General features: G+C 40.5%; 1 protein-coding gene across 1 annotated transcript in view; it reads right to left on the bottom strand.

The window, feature by feature from the left end:
* The window catches only part of PTPN13 (protein tyrosine phosphatase non-receptor type 13), a 131,494-nt gene extending 130,834 nt beyond the window's left edge, over positions 1-660 (bottom strand). The window contains exon 1 of the mRNA XM_064510373.1: positions 278-660. The gene's annotated coding sequence lies outside the window, so the exon portion shown is untranslated. The remainder of the gene's footprint in view (positions 1-277) is intronic.
* Positions 661-20,961: the final 20,301 nt, after the last annotated feature.

Below are 20,961 nucleotides of genomic sequence, written 5' to 3'. Positions count from 1 at the left end.
CGCCCAGACAGGAAGTCCGAGGGGAAAAGCCAACAATACCCGCTCGGCTTTGTGCAGCCTTCCCCCGCCCGGCCGGGGCTGCCGCCGGCCGCCAGCACCTCACGGCCGCCGCTGAGGGGCCGCGCCGCTAACGGCCGCCAACGGCCGCTAACGGCCGCCAACGGCCGCCCGCGCGCGAGACCCCCCCCCCCAGGGGCAGCTGCCGCGAGCCCCCCGGCACGCAGCGCCGGCTCCCCGCCCGCCTCCCCGCGGTGGGGGGAGGAAAAGGCAGACTTACCGGCCGGTCTAGAGACCCCGCGGTCGCACGCAGGGCGGCGATGGAGCCGAGGAGCCCGAGGCTTCGCCCTCCCCCGCAGCAGCGCTCGCGCAAGGCTGTGGCCGGCGCCTGTGGGAGAGCCCGGGCAGGGAGTGAAAGGGGAGCAGCATCTCCTCCCGCCGCGGCCGCTCCAGCCCCGGCGCCCCTCTCCCGCACGGCGCGGAGAGGGCGGGCGCGGCGGCGCTCCCCGCCCCGCGCCTCCCTCCCTGCGCACGCCCGGCCCACGGCCAGCAGCAGCAGCAGCAGCCGCCCCTCGGGCCTGGCCGGCCGCCGCAGACACCCGCCGCGCCGCTCCGCCGGGCGCTGCCCCCTCAGCGCCGCCGGCAGCGCGCGGGGGCGGCCGCGCAGCCGCCCTCCGCCCCCAACGGCCGCTCCCTCCCTCGCGCCCCCGGGGCGGCGGCGGCGGAGCTGCCGACACAGGCCCGGCCCGGCCCCTTCCCGCCTGCCGCGGCCCCCCGCCCGGCAGCCGCGGCCGGGCCCTCCTGGGGAGCAGCTTCTGCGCCCAGAGCGGCGCCCCGAACGCTGTTTGCGCGGATCGGCTTAATTTAGGCGCCTCCCCATCCGTGGGGCTTCACCTGGCGACACTGGCACTGCCGCAGTACTGCCGGGTAGCTCTGCACAGGTGCCCTGCTGAAGGACTGCCATGTCGTAGCGTTGGGACCTGCGTCCCTGAGGGTACCCAGCGCAGCCCGCGTCTGGGGAGGGGCCCGCGAAAGGTCACCCGGCCTCCCATCCCCAGCCTAACTGTACCCAGATGCTTCGGGAAGCAGCACGCAAAGCAAACCGTACACAAACAAAAGCCTTCGCGGCGAAATTTTCAAATACGGCCAGTTCTTTCTAGCGGGTCAGGCACGCTTTGGTGAGGAGGAGGAAGAGGTCTGCCTTGCCAGATGCAGAGGCTTTCAGAAAGACTTACTCTGTCCGCTCCGAAGGCGAGAGCCGCTCCGTGGTCTCGTCGGCCCCTTCTGCTGCGGGGCTGGGTGCTTCTCCAGCAGACGGGGTTTCTGCGTGACCTCCTCCTTTTAGCGGGAGACTGTGAAAGGAAATAGTCCCTTAATGGAAAAAGTACCCACAGTTTCCGAGAATGCTGTCATTACAGATGTGGCCCCGAATTCTGGCTTTCTGAAAATACCACCTTTGGGGGGATGATAGCCTAAAAGGAACGTCTCTGTTTTAAAAAAGACACTTTTGTGGAAACAATTGCTTTAGAGCAAATAAACAATGCTTTGCGGTAACTGTTTCATAACGAAATAAAAATTCCTTTGTACTAACTGCAGTATTAAGGGCTCAACATGAAAGCGAGTCTGCCGTAAGTAATAGTGTCACTGACTTTGTGCAAGTCATAATAAAAATAATGATGAATGGTAGAACCAATTAACATTTTAAGAGGCTTCAGTAACCTGAGTTGTTAGTTATGTAATAACAAGCAAATACTGTCTTCTTGTAATACTAGTTCCTTGAGTTGATAAGTATCTATTTACATTTTAAGGTAAATTCAATATGTTGGAATCCGCAGTGCCAACTAGAAAAGAGCTCTTCTTGGTCCCAGTATACTTGTTTATACGTTCTGTGACAACAGCCCACCTCCTGTTTCTACAGGTTAGTGTCTTACTGGAAGAAGAATTTAAAGGATGCAAAGTGAATGTTGATGATCCACAGTAGGTTTTATCCTAAAACTCTGTTTTCAAGCTTTATGTAGCTATATAGTTGATATCACCAACGTTATGATATGGTCTGCCTTTTTTACCTGTATCTGGAAATAGGGGCAGGGAAAGAACTCTCTGTAGCAGTACGCTTTTTGCATAGTATTACTTTAGGTAAATTTAATGAGTAAAACAGGACTTCCAGATGTGTTAAAGCCCAAGCTACATAATAAGGCAATATTACCTTCTTGTACTAGAGCATGTCTCTGAATATAGATGCCTCCCCCCAACAATGACACCTCTCTTAAAAGATTGCAAATCTGATTGTAATTTACTTTCCAGTAAACAAGATTTAGTTCTTTGTGCTTCATCCTACTAACGAGCATCTGTTTTAGACAGTATTTTCCTTAGCCTTGTAAATGTATGTGAATGCCTTAAAAGTTATCTCATTAGACTAGTTAATTTTTTTTTTAATTAAACATCTTAAACAAGGAACCTGGGAGCTTAGGATCAATGAAAATGTGATTTCCGTCTCCACCTATTGTGCATTTTACAGGGATGCAAATACACGGAAAACATTGCCATAACTTTAGAAACTTCTTACATCACCGACCGAAAGAAAGACATAACACGTTCTGCACAAAGACTGACGCCTCGGATTGTCTCTGCTGTGGAAAAACAAAATGGCTTTTGTCAGTGTGGTACTTCTGCCGTGTATCGTGAACACTATGTCCATTTGGTGCAAAGATTGACATTCCAGTGCTGTAACTTAATAGATTCCTGAGTGAGACTTTTTCCTTAGCTGTTCAGAGGAAGTTTCCATGCTAACCAGACTTACAAAACTTTAACTTTTCCTCTGCAGAGAATGCCTGGCAACTAAATAGACTGCAATTGCTCCACCATCAAAATCTTGGATCGTTGACTCACGGCTTTTGCTCGGTATGGTGCAGCTTTGCTTTAAAAACATGCCAAATCATGGTATTTTTTTTTCTTTTTGAAACTTCCTTAATTAATAGGTGTGACTATCTATGTCTAAACTGGGGGACTCAGGAACACCTCCAAGTTCCTGGTTTGGGATGCGTGCCTGGCCACACCCTGACAATGTTTTAGGACAAGACCTGTACATAAACTAGCACCCTCCCTTAATCTCGTACTTGTGGGTAACTGGGAGTCAAAAACTGTGTGCCACACTCCAGCGTGTGTTTAAACGTCAGTTTAGAGGAAGACTGTAAGTCTTACTATTCACCCTTTGGAACTAAGAAAAAAAAATAGAAACAACCCAGGTGCATCTTAGAGTAACTAACACACAAGATCTTGGCCCATAAAATGCTTTCTTTCTGAGTTAGACTGTATTAAGCGTTGGCCTTATATTACCTGAAAAACACTAAGGAACTGAATTGAGTTGTTCAGAAAGAAGCAGCAAAGAGAAATAGGTACCAGAAAGATTAAATCTCTGAGAAAGATCAAGACTTCAGTACCGTGGCTGTCTGGGATTTTCAAAAGCGACAATTAATTTTGGGTGTCTCCTGGTTTTGGTGCCCAAACAGGACGCACTTAGTGGTGTCTGAAGTCTGGCAGCTGGATTTACAAATCCCTTTTGAAATGTTAGCGATTTTTGTATTCTTTGGCTAAATGACAGTCAAGGGACAGGGAGGATACTGCCTACAAACATTTGATGAGGCTGAATGCCAGCAAGAGAAAGGAAGTATTTTTGGTCCCTGTCTGCAATGAAATCCTTCTGGTAGGCTGATAACAGTGAGGCTTCGAGTTCACTCAATGGCCCTATATAGGTTACAGTTGTAGAAATGAGGCCCAAAACGTATATGGGAGTGTAATTACGTTTGTAGCATGTAAGAAAGACAGAAATTAGCGATTTTACTAGGAAGATTTTTCTGACGCTAAGACTTACGGCTCTCAAGGATAATCTTCAAGAAAATCTAATTTGCAGAAGCTAATTAGCTTTAGATACTTAAAAAGCCAGACTGGTTGAAATAGTCGTAAATATACGGTAGGGAACAATCTTGCCCAGACAGAAACTACTTGTTCAAACAGGTCTTCTCTGCATTCAACTTCAGAGTCTATCTTAATGAAGGTTTTGTTTGGGAGTATTACAGTCAAGAGTTAAATCAGAGCACCGGAAGAGAGACATTAAAATGTATAGTGAGAGCAGGAGAAAAGGAGTTGTTTTTATTTGAGATTTGAAATGAGATGAAGGGTCACTGAGGCTGAGAAATACACAAAGGCTGTCCCAGACTACAGCCTGTTTTGAAGAAAAGGCTCTCGCATCAACAGTAGCTAGATTGTGTGGAGGGACAGAGCAAAGTATAGACGGGGGGTCGGGGGCACGGGGAGAAGAGAGAGAATGTTTTCCAAAATTGGAGAGTTCCTGTAATTCCGTAAGTGATAACTCTCAGCTGACCAACTTTGAAAGGCCAGACAGACAATTTGGATTTTGAATATTCTTTTGCTGTAGTGCTCTAAAATCTAAAAGCATTGTATTTATCTTCGGCAGATTCATTGTTCTGTTGCTGCATTGCAACTCAGCATCATCCCATGTGCAAGTGTGAGTACGACTTTTGTTGAACACAATAAGAGCTTCCCTTTCACTTAAAGCGGAGCAGGATCTGATTTGTACAAATGACAGCTTACTATTTTGTAGTGATCTTCAGTATCTGAAACTCACATGCTTATCCATTGATAAATTATACATCATTTGGGGGTCTTTCCTTGCTTCTGTCTTAATGTCATGTACAGTAAAGGTTGCACAGTGACAGTTTCGGTAAATGAATGTCTGCAGTTAAAAAATCTAACATGTAGCTCCAGAAAAGCGTTTAAGGTTCAAGCTCCATTTTAGGAAAGCTGTAAGCAAAGCTGTTGAAAACGACAAGGCTACTCACCTAAATTTCTCTGCAAAATCACATCTCACTTTTCTAAGCTGATGGAAATGACTGGAAACTAATTTTTTGACCGTAATCTTTAAGGCGTGCATGTTTTTGCTATTTTTGGCTAGTCAATACACATTCAGATGCATGATCTTAAATCTAACTGGAAGCAATAGGAACTGAATACATTCACTGTAGTTGCTTTCATTACGAACACAGCAAAAATAATAAAAGAAATACAAAATAAGTTAACATAACCCAACTTTTCTCAGAACTTTTTTTGCTACTGATTTTCTTTGTTGATGCTGAATCATTGTCTAAACTAGACATTTTTTGCAGCTTCTGTCATTGATAACATTCACTCAGTGACTTTGATTGCAGCAACAGTGTAGCGAAATACTCCCTTTCCAGAGACTGTTTTTAGCATTTTCTTTATACATTCCCAGTGCCATCTTGTCAGGGTCGAAACTGGGCCATTAAATGTTTTGGCAGCAGCAAGGCATACATAAAGAGATGGCTCAGATACAGGTGGTGAAATGTGATCTTAGTAAAGATGAAAATGTCCATGGATGAAGAGATAATGATAGGAGACATGGATGCAAAGTGTCTGTCGAACATTACATGTTCTGAAACAACCAGCAAAGAAAGGCTAAAGATGCACTTCAGGGAAACACAGTGAGAGAGTCACAGATTTGTCACAGAGAGGTCACACAGACACCGAGAAGTGGAATCCCTGTAAAAAACTACTGAAAGAACTATCAAAGAGGCAAAACGGGAAAAAAAAGCCAAAAATATACTTATTGCCTTAGAAGTATTCTACATCTTCTAATGGTGCCAGAATTTATTTCTGTACACAGCAAAATCTCTTCTATCTGACTGCAAATCTCTTAAGGATATAATTCTAATCACCCAGCCTAGTCCACTGGAATAAATCCAGAGTTAACTACATTGAAATCTGTGGAATAGCTCCAGATTTACACTGTCGTTACAGTGACTAGAATCTGACTCTATACGAAGCAGTTAGTTTCCCCTATTTATGCTATAAACGACTGTCACTTGCATTTCTACTCACATTTGTTGTAACAAGCTGTGAATTCATTTGACCAAGAAGCTGCTTTGTTCCTAAGAAATGTCTCTATGTTCTTAAATAAGAGTTATTTTAGGATACATCTTCACAGTTTTTGTACAAAGATAAGCCTTTAGAAAATCAGCTGCATGCTGGGATATCTGAATTATTATAATTTTTGTCTACTCGAACAAAACTGAAGTTGTCAAACTAAAGGGACTGAAGTTCCACCCCAGAAGTTACAACCTTTCCATGCAGTGTTGCCTGCTGAAGTGAGTTATCTTTAATGTTGTTGGAATAACTGTACATGCCTATGCATTTGTGCAGGCATTTTTTCAGGATTTCAGCTGCATTTTTAATTGCTTACTATCACCAAGTTTTCATGGTAATATTACTTTTTTGTGATTGACTACTGATTAGTTCTGCTCTCATGACTTTTAAATCAAGTGTCTTTAAAAAAGCTCTTTTTAAAGAAAAGAACGCCTCACACAGAATAAGTGGCAACCCTTCATTCTGGTAAATTTATCTCCAGTAATATATATGCCACTCCAGCTCACTTCTGTGTGAATTGCATGTGAACATCTGTAGAAAAGTTTCACATTTATTTTGGTGATTAAAATAATTATATTTCTAACTTTGATCATTTTGGAAATTTCTTTCCCAGTTCTATTTTGCTTTGTTACATTGCTTCTCTGAATAACATGTTACTGCTTTGTTAACTGGAAATTACATTTGATGTATGAGGTAGCATGCTGGACAGTTTGTGTTTTTCCTGTTGCTGTTGTACTATATATTTCCACAACTGGAAATCTTAACAGAATACACAACAGTCATTAGCTCTAAAGAGAAATTTCTTTAGTATCCCCTGATCGTAAATTACTTTTAGAACAAGCAAATACAGAAAACAGCTTGCAAGAGAAACACACCCTTGGAAAAGTTTCCTGGTTGTAAAAGAAAGCTTATTGTTTGATACTCTATAAAGGGAAGATGTTACAATTTGGGTCAAGTGTTACGAAGTACTTAATTTTCAATTCTGGCTTTAAATTCTTGATTATATGTTTTCATGTGTCATTGTATGCATGATAATATTTTGACATCTGGAGCTCCTGCCTCTTGAAGCTTTCAAAGCAGGTTACTATACTAGTACGCTAAATCTCACAGTACGTACAGTACGGTAATATTAGTTACTCACATGTCAAAGAAGAGAAAACTGAGGCATGACGTGACATATTCAGGGTTACGCAGAAGGCTCGTTGCAAATTACTGGAAGCGGCGAGCAGATGCTTTGACTTCCAGTCCCACACACTTCCTACGGAAGAGCTGAGAGTCCAGTAGGAATCAGAATCTTGCTTTGTCTCCAACAGATTTTCTGCTGGCTACACATAGCAATAGTCATTCATCTATTTTCATTTCACTACCATTCATAATATGTCCTCTACTATACTGAATTTAAATCATATTCTTTTCTTCCTGCAGCTCTGGAGATCATTACGTAGAAGGCCATCTTATTTAAATTTCAAAGGGCTTCTTTGTAAACTACTTCCGTATGGTGGAACCACTAGTTCATGCTTTTAAATAAAATCTTTACTCAGCACATTTAGAAATTACAGGGCACTGCATGCAAGAAGAAATTCAGGCTAAATTTGCTACAGAATTTAGTGCCTACAGGTGGAGTCAGTTTAAAAATGTTCTGATCTTTTGAGTAGCTTCCATTGTTCTGAACTCAAAACTCTTCAGCTTGATACCACTCCAACTAGTTTACTGGTGCTACCTAGTTATCACAGAAAACATACCTCATTCTCTTTGTTCGGCAGCTTGTATTTTAAAGAATACAAGCATAAAATATCCCATATATTTATCACTTATGACTATTACAATCCAACTGTCTGGCACTCATAGGGTGCATGTTATGCTGTCAGTTACAGTCACTCATCATTATTAACCATCCAGTGATGGTTGAATCCATTATGAGGAGAAACAGCAATACACAGCGGATCAGTGCAACAGCATGTGGTGGTACCTTCCTCTTCATAGTGCCATTGACTCCCACGTGCTTTACACATCCTCTTTCCCCAGAGAACCCCTGCAGTCTATGGCATGGGATCAACAGTGAACAGAGACAGAGGAAGCTGTACACCAGCAAAACCATAAAATGCTCCTATATCAACCATCTGAGACAGCACAGACACCCTGCACATTTCCAGAGGATTCAGACCTTAACTCCTCCTTCTGCCTGCTTTCCTCACCCAGATGAAGTCTTGCTGGAAGCAAGAGCTGCTGGGGCTCGGTACGCAGGTAACGAATGGGAACACATGCTGGAGGGACTGAGCACCCTGTTGCTGTTCGGGTGGCTGCAGCTGGGCTGGTTCTGTGCAGGGGAGCTAAGGAGGGAAAAGTCTAGGGGAGGGCTGGGAGCAAGGCCTGCGGCAGCAGAGCGGGTAATAGTATATCAGTAGTATAGTATAGCGTAGTAAATCATAACCATATTACCAAAGCTAGAGAAAAGTATTATATAGGTTGTCATTAATGGAGTGTTCTTATTACTTGGACTATACTATTGCATGAATACATCTAACACTGTTAGTCCCCTGTGATAAACATAATTATAGATCCATATGAGGTCAGACGGGGGAACTGCTGGTATTTAAAGAGCAAAACATTGGCATATGTTTTTCCACAAGATTTTCTGACCCTCATGTACCAAAGCTTCTTCATGGAGAAATACATTGACAACTTAAAGAACATCACACTATTCCTGGGCTTGGGAACAGAGTGATAGTATATTTTCCAATTATTTTATTTCTGTGTCTTGTTAAAAAAAAGCTGCCCCTTTTCCACCTATAGCCCTTGGGTGGACCCTTTCCATAATGACTTATTTTTCCTGACGAAAGTGCAGGCCACATGTGTTTCGATTTTCTGTCGGGGATGCTCTCCTTTTTCCCTCATCTCCCCCCAGCCATGAACTTCTTATTTAAGCAGATAGAGATAACTTTTTCTTTCGCAGAGACACTCTCTACTCTTTCTGTAGGTCATCGATAGCAAATAGCCTTCTAGACAGGCAACACCACAGACTGTGGAGACCCAGAGCTCCAAACCCATGCTGTAGACAGCAGTGGTCCGGTGATGCAGGATCTGCAATCAGTAACAGTAGGGTGTGAGCTGTCATGACTGTGTTTAGCCAGTGATGAACTGGGAAAACTGAAGAAGACTAATCCAAACATATTTGTGACTCTATGAGGCTTCCCCATTAACCAGTATTTGCCTGGCAATCTGGAAAATACTAGTACTGTAAGAGTTTCTGTGAATCATTATAGTTTAAAAACCATGGGGAAAGAGACTTGGAACTCACACAGACGGAGACAGAAGCTGGCCAAATAAAAAAAACCTGTCTAGTACCCTTTATTAATCTCCTGTTTTGGAAATAACAGTTTTCAAGACAGTGCACTTTAAATGCACTGTGACCACGTCTATCACTAACTAACTTGTCTGGTTTGCATGACAGTTAAAAATGAAGCTTACGATAAGGGGCTTTGGCATGTACCATTTGATCAGATTCTGGCCTAAACCCTTAGGTGGATATGTTCAGGGAGAAGTTTCTTTTCTATTACAGGAAACAATTTGGCATCAACTATTTCCTTTACAACTTTTAAATACAGCCATTGTCTCAAAGGCTTATCAGGCAGAGCCTTGAAAAAGCAAACTTAACCATACATTATGCACATGCAGGCAACAAAATATGAAGGAAGATAACTGACATTTTTTATTTTAATCTGAATGAACTTATCATTGATAGATAACAGTAGGAATAACATTAGATATAAAATCACCAGAGAAAAATAACCACAGTTTTAAGGTGCTGTAAGAGTGGGAGTAAAAACCTGAATTATGGAAAAGGAGTTTATTTGTAGATCACTGAAAATTTGAAAAACTCATCCTTTCACAATTCCTGGGAATAAATCAGTAATTTTTTCAAATAGTCTTAAGATTTCTATTTGCTGCTGGTAGTTCTGCCTTATACCAACAAGAAGAGCATGTTTATATAAGTAAGCCTGACAAGTTCTTTTATGTGAGACACCTACTTTTTTTTGGAGTCAGTGGTGCAACTATCACTTCGTCTTTTTTTCTTTTTCCTAAAGAGAAGAAGACATGACATTACTCAATTTTAATATGAATGAACTATCTGCTTTTTGACAGTAGGCTAACCTGTGTCAGCAGTGCTCAGGAAACTTACCTGGTGAGTGGAACAAGGCAGAGATCTGAAGCTATGCTGGCTCAAAGTACCTGAAGTATTTAGCTGGAGAAATCAGCCCACTTTGATTTGTGACTTCTCTGCATGTAGATTGTGAACTTACTTTGTAAGCTGTCTGATTAGTAGCATGCGTATATAAACACAAGCTTGAGGATGGTTCAGGTTTGTTCAGAGCAAGTATAGTTTGGTTATTCAGTCTTTGGAATTCATCGAGTAGACTAAGTGACTGCACTGCCAAGCCAAATGCTACGGCTGCTCTTCCATGATTGGACAACCCAAGTTTTGGAGCTAAAAGCAGATGTACCTTGCAATTAAGCAAAAACAAACTTCTCTTGCTTGTCAGGCCCTAAATCTGAACACCGTGAATATCACTATGCATAAAATTGTACTCAGAAAGTACTCACACAAAAAAAAAGCAAAGGAGGACCAGAGCGGTCCTAAAATGTAATTTGGGAATTGCAAAACAATGGAATTCCATCCGAAAGTAAAGCATATGGAAGGATACTTTTTCTTCTTAAAATCCTTCGTAGTTGGAGTCGTCCTTGTATATCACAGGAACAAATAATAACAACAACATTGTAGGGAGATGTTCATAATTTAAAAAATGAAATACTCATGAACCAACAATAAATCAGTACTCATTTAGGTTGAATGGATTTACGTCCCCTTGACCCAATCCAGTCCAGAATAGGGGTTTTCCATTATTGCATTGCACATGCAGTTTTCTTCCCTGGTGTAAAATGGCACAGCACAGGAGACTTCGCTGGAGGTGACTGACTCACAATAGGTGTCCCACATGCAGAGACAATGTGATCTGCTTTTGAAACTTCTGCTCTCAAGGAAATATATTTATTCTGCGTAGTAGCACACTGCAGTCTCCTGTCTTGTCAGCCTGATGCTATCCTGCAGTTACAGTCTGTCCTCACAGCCCTTTGCACTCCTCTCTTGCAGCTCTTCTAAGACTTTTCAGATTCAGGGAGTTCTGTAGCAAAACTACCCTCTTGCTCCAGAAAGCGGGATGAGATCACTTTGCTCTTAGTCCTTCTGACCCGTTTCTATGTTCAGCTAAACCTTGCTGTCTGGGTTTTCGTAACTCCCTATGGACTTGTTTCAGCCTCTGACTTTGAACATCCTATACATTTCCACGTACCTGCTCATCTCTTTCCATCTCTTTTCTGTCCTGGTCTAGCTGGGATTTGCTTTCACAAATGTTGCACCATCCACTTTAAGTAATTTTATATCTATAAAATCTCATTTAAAAACAGTTTTTATTTGATTGAAGTGCATTAATCTATTCCAATGTCAGTGTAATTCTTCTGTCTTCCTAACTAATACTTTCAATGTTCAGATACCTTATGAAACACAGAAAGTGTAACAAAAATTACTTTGTTTTAGAAAATGGAACGCATTGCATTTTCTCTCTGAAGGGAGATGTTGCAAGTGAGATCATTTACTGATACTGCCATAAATACACTGAAGTCAGTGGAGCTACACTGGTTAACTCTGCCTGTTAAAACTCAGAGTAAAGTCCTTGCTGCCATTAGTTGTGTAATTATTACTGAGGAGAGAAGGTCTGGAGGATATTTTTTTATTACACTGCTGGAACGCTTTCTATTACAGAATACTAGCAAAGCAATAATCCAAGAGCAAGTATTTCCGTATACTTCTAACACTTAAAATAGGCTTAACACTACTGATATTGTTTTATATCCGAGGAACACGTTAGTGTATACCTACTCATTGTTGCCTAGACAGTTTAAGTCAAGTGACTTAAATGTTCAAGAGAACAAATCTGAAAACTCAGTTGACTTTGTTAACGTATTAAATACCGGGAGGCCCAAGCAGATTTCATTCAAACTGGATGCAAGATAATAATAAATTTGCATCAGGATCATAACGAAGGTTCTCTAATTAACATCTTAGTGTCATTAATATGCAATAACCATTAAAATACCTTACTACTGATAAAAACAGGTTGGGAAGAGGGAAATAACTGGTTTTCTGCATATGATTTTGAATGGAGATGTAGCCTTCCCGGCAAGTTTAGCTCTGAATATGGTTAGGTGTTCTGACTTTAGTTCTAGGCTATCTCAGAGTGGCAAATCCCTCCAGTTTAAAAGTTTTATCTTTTCCTTCTGCTATCTGCTGAATCCATAAGGTATTCTTCTGATAGTCCCAGCAGTATGAGTTACCTGAAGAGTAAATGCCAATTCTGTGATTTTGGTATCCTTTTCAAGACAAAGAATAAAAGGTCCAACAGTTATTTCCACATTCTTCTTCTTATAAGCAGAGATTCTGAACCGCCACACAAATTGGGCCCACTAATGGTTCTTTGAAAAAAATCCTTTCTTGTGTGAAAAGATCCCATGCTTTTGTCTTCTTTTGATTAATCCTACATTACAGACAGTAATGCGAAATCTTTAATCATGCACACAACCATTGCAACTTAGATATCATCAGAGAATATTTCTCCACTCTTTCCTGCCAATGTATTCCACTGAGGCAGGGCCAGTATTAAATAGATATAAAAGGCTTAGTCAGTTTGACTCTCTGGGCCTGGAAACTCTGTCGATAGTGATAATCCAGCCCATTAATATGAAAATTATGGGGGTAAATTGTGGGATAAATGAATAGTCATACACTAGGAACTGATCTGTACTCATTTGAGAGGAAACTCCTACAGAGGTTATGGGATAAGCAGTTGATGATGTCATCTGGTCATCGCTCTTATCTCCTTCTGTCTTTTTTAAAATTAGACTGTTCTAAGTCCAAATAGTCTTGTGAGTCTTTTCCTCATACTTCTTAAAGATCTTGTCAAACTAAGCTGCTGGGGGTACATTGCATTATTTACCTTAGAAAAATACAAATTAATGAGATTATAAAACACAGTTCAACTTATGTAGATCTACTCATTTCCCTCCAAAACACCACTTTCAGTCCTCATAGAAGGACTGCTAAGACCTCATCAATGTTAGGAAAGAGTTAACACCTGTATGTGGAACAGACATGAGCCAAAAGAAGTACTTAAGACAACATATCTCTATTATTTCAATAACAATTCAAGGTTTGTATAATCCTACTGCTTCTCGTGAATCAATGCAGCAACTTAAATGACAAATCTTTCTGAGCAAAGATTTCTAGTATCAGAGACCTTTGATTATTTCTGGACTACTTAACTATAAAAGGAGAACAGTCTTCAATGTCACTGCGCCTCTTTCCAAAAGACGACAGGGAGCTTCTGCGTATGTCTTTAACCCTTCTTGATTGGTTACATATTACCATGATGTGTTCTTGATTTTGAGATTTTTCAAGACTGCTGGGGGATTTTATCAAATAGCTCCCAATAAAATGAGCTGAAAATGGACAGCCAAATCCCCTTTCAATCTCTTTAATGGGAATTGCATGTCAAAAGCCTGTAGGCAGCTCCAGTAATCTCAGCTAGCTATTTAAAGTTATCCCTCTGTTTTACTCTCTCTCAGTTCTTACTTCATCAATCAATGGTCATATCAAAGTTAATCCTTAGCTCTCACAATCATCTTTCTACATCTGCGCAATTCCTCTCTGTGGAAGCTGACTGCCATACAAACATTAATTATTTTCTCTTGCAACACCCTGGAGAAGTAAGGGATCAAATTCCCTTTGGTTAACAAATTTAGAGCTGAACTGACACTTTTAGAAAGTGAACCTCAGTCCTGGTCCAGTGATTATTTTTAACAGGATTCTTGCAATATCAATTCATCCTCCTTTTTTGTGGCATTACTGGTAAAATACTTTCACATACTTCGCATACTAATAGCGTACATGGCATTGGATTTAGAAAATACTGTACACCTTTTTTGCGGCTTACATGGGAAAAATGGGAAACATATCCTCATCTAACCTAATAATAATCTCATCATTATCCAAAGTTTTATCCCAAATGATTAAAAGCAAAATGCTTGCAGGACATACGGGAAATTCCTTTGCTTTCTTTAATTCAAGGGAGTATTAACCAGGAACATCTTTCAAACTGTGGAGTCAACAGAACAAAAGGATCAACGTGAAGGCATTTAGAACATCACATGAAAGTGCTTTGCAATTTGATACAGGTTTTACTCAAGAAATTATAGATTGCCATGCAGTCTTAATGCAGACCTCTGTTCCTGGGGTAAAAAGAGAAAACCATTTTCAGAATATTTAATATTCCACACCAATTTTAGGCCTCAAATCCGTAATGATTTCGTTAGCATGGGTAACTTTGGTCATGATGAGCAAAGCGTATCTTCAGGAGTATCTCTGAACATTTGCCAAAAGTGAATTATCTTGGGAAGGGCAATGGACAAATTTTGAATGAGCAGATCTCTCCCTCTCACTGGTTCTTCAAACTATACCACAAACTTTGTGCAATTTTGTTGGCTTCCTCTTCTTACTAATGTTTGCCTCCCACTGGTCACTCCCGCTTCTCCAAGACCTCAAGCCGCTCTTGGCTGTACTGCAGCCTCCTGTCCAGTCACTAACCAACGTTCATATTGACTGCTTCAGAGCCTGCTGCTTCTACCAAACGAGGACCTCAACATACTCCGTTACATTTAACTGAGTTGACTGGATTCAAGACTAGATTTGTCACTCGGGTTCCTTTTTTTCAGGTAATGTATATAGCAAGCCTTATTTTAGGTTTTTAAGTTTTGAACTGTAACGATCTCTTCATAGGAAACCCTGATACTCTATGTCACTGCCCTCCCCCTGCCTTCTTGCTAAAGGGCTGTGTTACATATATTAGAAACCTTCATGCTCTAAGTAAATCCACGTATCAGATCCCTTTGGGTGGGTGAACAACTTTAACATAGAAACTACCTCAGTAGTTACTCAGTTTAGGGTTTTTTCCCAATAACTCGGAAGGAAATGTCAGGTTTTATTCTGTGTTTTTAACATAGGAAACTACCTTTGTGATATGTTTAAGGTATGCCTGCAGATGGCTAATCCTGATTTACAAATTATCATCAGCGCTTCTAACAGGACAATTGAGGAACCACAGGGTGCTACAGATAACAAAAGGCAGTAATGTTTGTGTAGATGGCCAACCTTGATGCACGGCAGTACTAACCAGACAGCAACATGAGAAACAGAAGCACACTGTAGATAACAAAACGGGTGCACTGTAACAGAATTGATGACCAAGCAGAAATTACCAGGGCAACCGTATTATAAACACCAGTGAGGACATCAAGTCAACAAAACTGGTGCCAAGGGCAAAAGCTCAAACAATGCCAGGCTGCTTATTTGGCAGGAGATGGGGGTGGTAAAGAGGAAGAACCGGGGAAGAGGAGAAGGGAGAAAAAAGGAGTTCCTTCCACAGCCTTGCAGTAGTCACTGCACCGTGGAGAGGACAATAAAGCAACTCTAGCCATACCTGCATCTCATTTGCTTCTGCAGCCTGGGAGAACCTGGGCGCTCTCACTAAAGCCAGCAAGGAAACGCATGGATGGGATGGACTGGACATCCTGACAGCCTGACAAAATATATGTAATGTTAGTTACTAAAACAATAGGACACTGTGTGGCTATGCTCTTTGTGCCAACAGACTTGACCATGACTAAAAAAAAGGTGTAAATAATTTTATAAAAATCTAACATCAACATCCAATGAGTTCTGGACTTCAGTGCATAAAACCCAATTTAACTTTCATCTCCTGGAAGAAATATCCTGATGGCATTAAAACTTCACAATACTTCAGGGCTGTTGTTGTAAATGGATTTGAATTGTTGGAGAAACGGTTGTTATCAAAGCACTAAGATAAATACAGCTAAATTTTTTATGTGGTTCTTGAACACCAAAATATTTGATTATGTTTCTTTAAAATAAAAAATAAACAACTAACTCTGGCAGTAAATTGTGTTCTAGCTCAGTAGATTATTCAGTCTTTAAATCTTTGGTCAGAGGTGGCTGAAAATCATACATCATGTCATATGCTTACCACCCCCCACAGACTGCATCCACAATACAGAAAATAAATACATCCAGTAGCTCTAAATGGTAAGGCAACATTTCTTTTTTGTCATTCTCCTTGTGGGGCAATCATTAGACATAACAACACTGCATTTGATAATAATAATACTCTGTCAAAGGCAGGGTTCAGGAGGTGAAAGTGTATGAAGCAGTCCACACTATGGTTCTGATTTCAAAGACTTGTTTTTATTTTCAATCACATACATGGAGTATTTATTCATACAGAGGAATTTTAAAATCTTGACTGTCTTTTTGTTTTTTCCTTCTAAAAAAATATAATTAGTTCAGGACAGGAGACATGGGTAAGTCATTTCCTGAAATGATTATACTTTTCCAAAAAGTCTGGTGGTGGCTGGAGTTGAAGTTCAGGGGTCGGGAGCAGAGAAGGGGAAGGGGGCTGTCAGACTCTTACACCGCATTGCTGTAGAGGAACCGTGCATTTACCTCCTTCTCACACCAGAACAAAATCAGTCACAATCAGTACAAAAGAAAAACAAGCAAAAAAACCCCTTGAGTTTCTATTTATTTAGTTATTTTACATAAAAAGAATTACATTTAATCTCAGCAGTTAAACAGGTTCTTTCTCCACCTCCATCTGTTTAAAGTTTGACCTTGATTCTGACCTCCTTATTCAGCCAAATCTCCTCTTAGAAAGTGAAGGAGGAGTTTTTGGCTGAATGAGGGATGTAGCATTGGACCTGCGTTACTGTCGTTAGTAAAGAGGAACGTACGCATGGGTTCTGCGGTGCAGGAATGGCTGCAAGGAGTACAGGAGTTTCACTTTCTCGTCTAGCCATTAACTCTACACCACTGTGGCATCCGGGTCTGAGATGAGGAGACTGTAACACATCAGACTAGCAAACTCTGCTCCTACAGAATTTTTGTCCTGAATGGGAATGACTAGCTTCCAGTGCATCAAGGATGTGAAGGGAAGGGGCTTAACGAGGGGTGTACTTTTATCACCCTCATGTTAGTTCCTTTAATTGCTATTTTAAATCCTGTTCGGCTGAAGAATCATCATTTTCCTTCCAGCTGCAGGAGCTGCCTGCCTCAGTGTTCTAATTTTGAAACTTTCTGGAGGAGTAGGTCAAAGCCATATTAGCTAGTCAGAAGAGGTCCCCCACAGGCAAACCAAAGACTAGTTCTCAGTCTGACAATGAGCATTCCAGTTCACATTACTGAACCTCAGGGAAGACAGTGTATGCCAACTGAAGCAAAAACTACAAGCTGAACTATTTGACATCAAAGGCCACAGTCCCCAAAAGAGCAACTGCTCCCAAGGCACTGTGCAGAAACTGAGAAGTCCTTTTCCCACGGACAGAAATGATGGGGATGCCACTGCTTCTCTGCAGTGCAAAACCAGCATGCCTCTATTCACATGTGGCTGGACGTGTTGGGCATCCCCAGTTCTCCCTTCTTGCCTATACTGAAGTGTGTGTGTGTTCGTGTTGGGGGTAATTTTCTTACACTAGGTCACAAAAGCCTGACACTCCAGCAGCACCCATGGTATTGAACCTGACTTCAGACCTGGGCTGAAGGTGAAGTTCTAATTTGGTATTATTTATAACCATTTGCCTTACAGTAAGACTGTTCCCAATTAGTAGGTATTGCTTTGTTCTATTGTGCTCATTAAACTTGGTATTTTCTAAAAGAGTGATGACTGTAACCAGCATGGCTGTCAGGTGTTCATTCATCAGTTCAAAATGCTGAATGCAGCATCAGCAACCAAATTGCTCATAATGTCAGAGCTGTTTCAATTGGCTGCTCAGCAGTCTAGTAGTGTATCCGTTCATTAGTCTTGGTTAATCGCACAGCTTGGCTGAAACTATTGTTCCACATTCTTAACAACCAGCTTTATTTTCTTTCAACACAAAAAAACCCCCAAAACACCCAACCTACTCTCACATAAAGACTTGAGTAATTGCAAAAAAGCAACTATGGTAGATTACTTTGCTACTACTACTCAGACAACTGTACTCCTCAGAACATAAAAGGAATGAAAGGAAAAGAACATAAAATATCCTTTGCATTGCAGTGACCTGGGGGCAAGTCTATGGCCATATTTCAGCAGTGTGTTGTTAAAGAAAAAGAAAAAAAGAAGAAAGAAGAAAGAAGAAAGAAAAAAGAAAAAAGAAGAAAGAAAAAAGAAGAAAGAAAAAAGAAAAAAGAAAAAAGAAAAAGAAAAAGAAAAAAAAGAAAAAGAAAAAGAAAAAAGAAAAAGAAAAAAGAAAAAGAAAAAGAAAAAAGAAAAAGAAAAAGAAAAAGAAAAAAGAAAAAGAAAAAAGAAAAAGAAAAAAGAAAAAGAAAAAGAAAAAGAAAAAAGAAAAAGAAAAAAGAAAAAGAAAAAGAAAAAAGAAAAGAGAAAGAGAAAAAGAAAAAGAAAAAAGCAAGCATTTGTGCCAGAACACTTCCTATGATACTTCCCCAAAAGACCACACTAATTTATAGCAACTGCTGCCTACGTAGAATGTCACTAACTTTCTAAACGAGCCTATGAACATATTCAACATTGTGACATGACTAACATGTTTATCACAAAGATCACAGTAATCCAAGAACATGAGTATGCTGCACTCATTTTTAAACCTGTATGTTCATAACAACAAAACTGACCCCAATGAGACTACCGCTTTACCCTCTTGTGCCTTATTTTGGCACTCTCTACAAATGACAGCTTAAGAAAACACTCTCAGTGTAGTTAATACACTGTCAACAATGACACTATTTGTATTTGAGAATGCACATAGTTCTGGTACAGAACAGAGAAAAAAAACTTGCACCCTCCTTTGTTAAGTCATATGGAAACTAGTAGGTAATTCGTACTTGAAGAAACACATTATACAAACTTATTGCTTGAGAGAGGACTTACTTGATTCTCTTCTACAAAAAATTTGATTAGGAAATATTTTCTATTTAGCTTGATGAATGAATTACGATTTTTCAGCTGGTTGCTATTTCTGGATATAGGATGTTATTGCTCTGATTACTCCTTCATTAATTTTCTTTTGCGAAAAAAACGCATGCTTTTGTGTGCACTTACTATGCCATGCAGCTGTTCTCTGCATATTAACTGTTTAACCATACACCACCTAATCAAAGGAAACCTTAATTCCTTGCATGCACTTCACTCTGAAGTGCAAAATCATTAGTTCTTCACAGCAAATACACAATTTTGATGCAGTAAGACTTTTTTCCCTCTATTTATAATACAGTTCTTACCAGCAATATGGCAGGAATGTGGATGTAATCATAGTTTTTAGCAACTTCTCTGCCATGGTGAAATGAGAGAGGTGATAATTATTGAATGCTATGATCTTCTAAAGAGAACTCCATTGATCATTTACTGAGCTGACAGAGTAGCCCCTAATAAAGAAATGCACTGAAGCTTAAAACAAAGATGTGAATGGCATCACTCTGCAAGAGTAATGTTTTCTGGAATGTTATAATGGTTGGTATGCATGGGAGCATCAGGTTCAATTGTACAGATCTGAAGGAAAGTTTAGCTTCAATCAATATTACTCAGAGTAGAGATCTCTGCCTCATAATCTCTTTTAACTTCAGTCTGCCACTCTTGACTTTTTCCGCTGCTGCAGGAAGTTATTCATGGAGGCAAGGACTGATTAATATTATGACAAGGTTGATCTCTCTATGGTTTAGCAGTACTAGGAATAGCCAGTATTTATTGCTCCTGCATTATAAGGCAAACATTACTACATTATGCACCACACTGGATGTAAAATGGTCTGTCTCTAAAGCCAGTAACACAGGAAACGTGGACTCGATGATAGATTCAGATCACACAGCAATCTTTTTTTTAAAAAAAAACCAGTTACTATTACAGATGCATACTTACTTTTTCTCCAGTTTCCAGTTTCACTACCTGCCTTTTTTTTTTTTTTTTTTTTTTTTTTTTTTTTTTAAATCTACATTACCCCAGGAAGCATGGCTGCAATGGCCTGGGAGAGCCTGTATACGACCAGGGCAGAACCCACTGAAGAGGAATCCTCAGAGAACAGGCAATGGAGACTGGTAACATGTTCCCGTTTGGGAACTGCTTTGTGTTAAGTATAGCAATTTAAGCAAAGAAAAGGTTCTGCACGGATTCCAAAAGGTGCTGTGGTAAGTCTGAAAGCTCTATCTTGCTTTTAACACTACCAAAATTAGGGGAAAGCATATTTAAGGTATGGTATCAGAGAATGCCTTTCTATTAAAGTGGATATAAAAAGAAACAAAGAAAACAATTAGAGGACAGATTTATGGAGAAAATAACTTAAAACGGTTTCCCTGCATGGTAGTGTAATCCAATTTTACTACTGTCTAATAGCTGAACTATAGGGAAGAGAAATGCTTACATAGCATTTCCATTTGGACATATCCTTATAGGCTGTTCTGCAAAAAGTTTTCATCACGTAATTCCATCTTGGACACAGAGCAGATGGTTGAAAATTCATTAAAAAAAAATTCCTAAATTCTCTGTGGCTTTTTATTTCCAGGACTCCAAATAGTCCTGTAGAGATTGATGGTGGCTGACTGATGGTGGCCAAATCTACCCCCACACCCAATTGACTGAGTGCCATGATAACGTATGGCTTAAAGCTACTCATTTGAGAATCTTTGCTGTCATCCTCCTACGGTATAGGGAGGGATTTAACAAACTTCCATATATAAAGTTTATTGGAAGAAAAAATTAATGAAAACTTACTGAAAACGTAGAATTATGTTTTCGCCAACAAACGCTTCAATCAAGTACCGACGAACTGTCCAGGGTCACTCTGGCTGGAGAAGAAATGCAACAAGCGGGTAATTTACAGGCTGATTGG

The sequence above is a fragment of the Dromaius novaehollandiae genome, chromosome 4 (assembly GCF_036370855.1).
Source record: "Dromaius novaehollandiae isolate bDroNov1 chromosome 4, bDroNov1.hap1, whole genome shotgun sequence".
NCBI classification, from domain to species: domain Eukaryota; kingdom Metazoa; phylum Chordata; class Aves; order Casuariiformes; family Dromaiidae; genus Dromaius; species Dromaius novaehollandiae.
The sequence above is the reverse complement of the archived record's forward strand: the minus strand, read 5'-3'. Positions and strand labels throughout refer to the sequence as shown.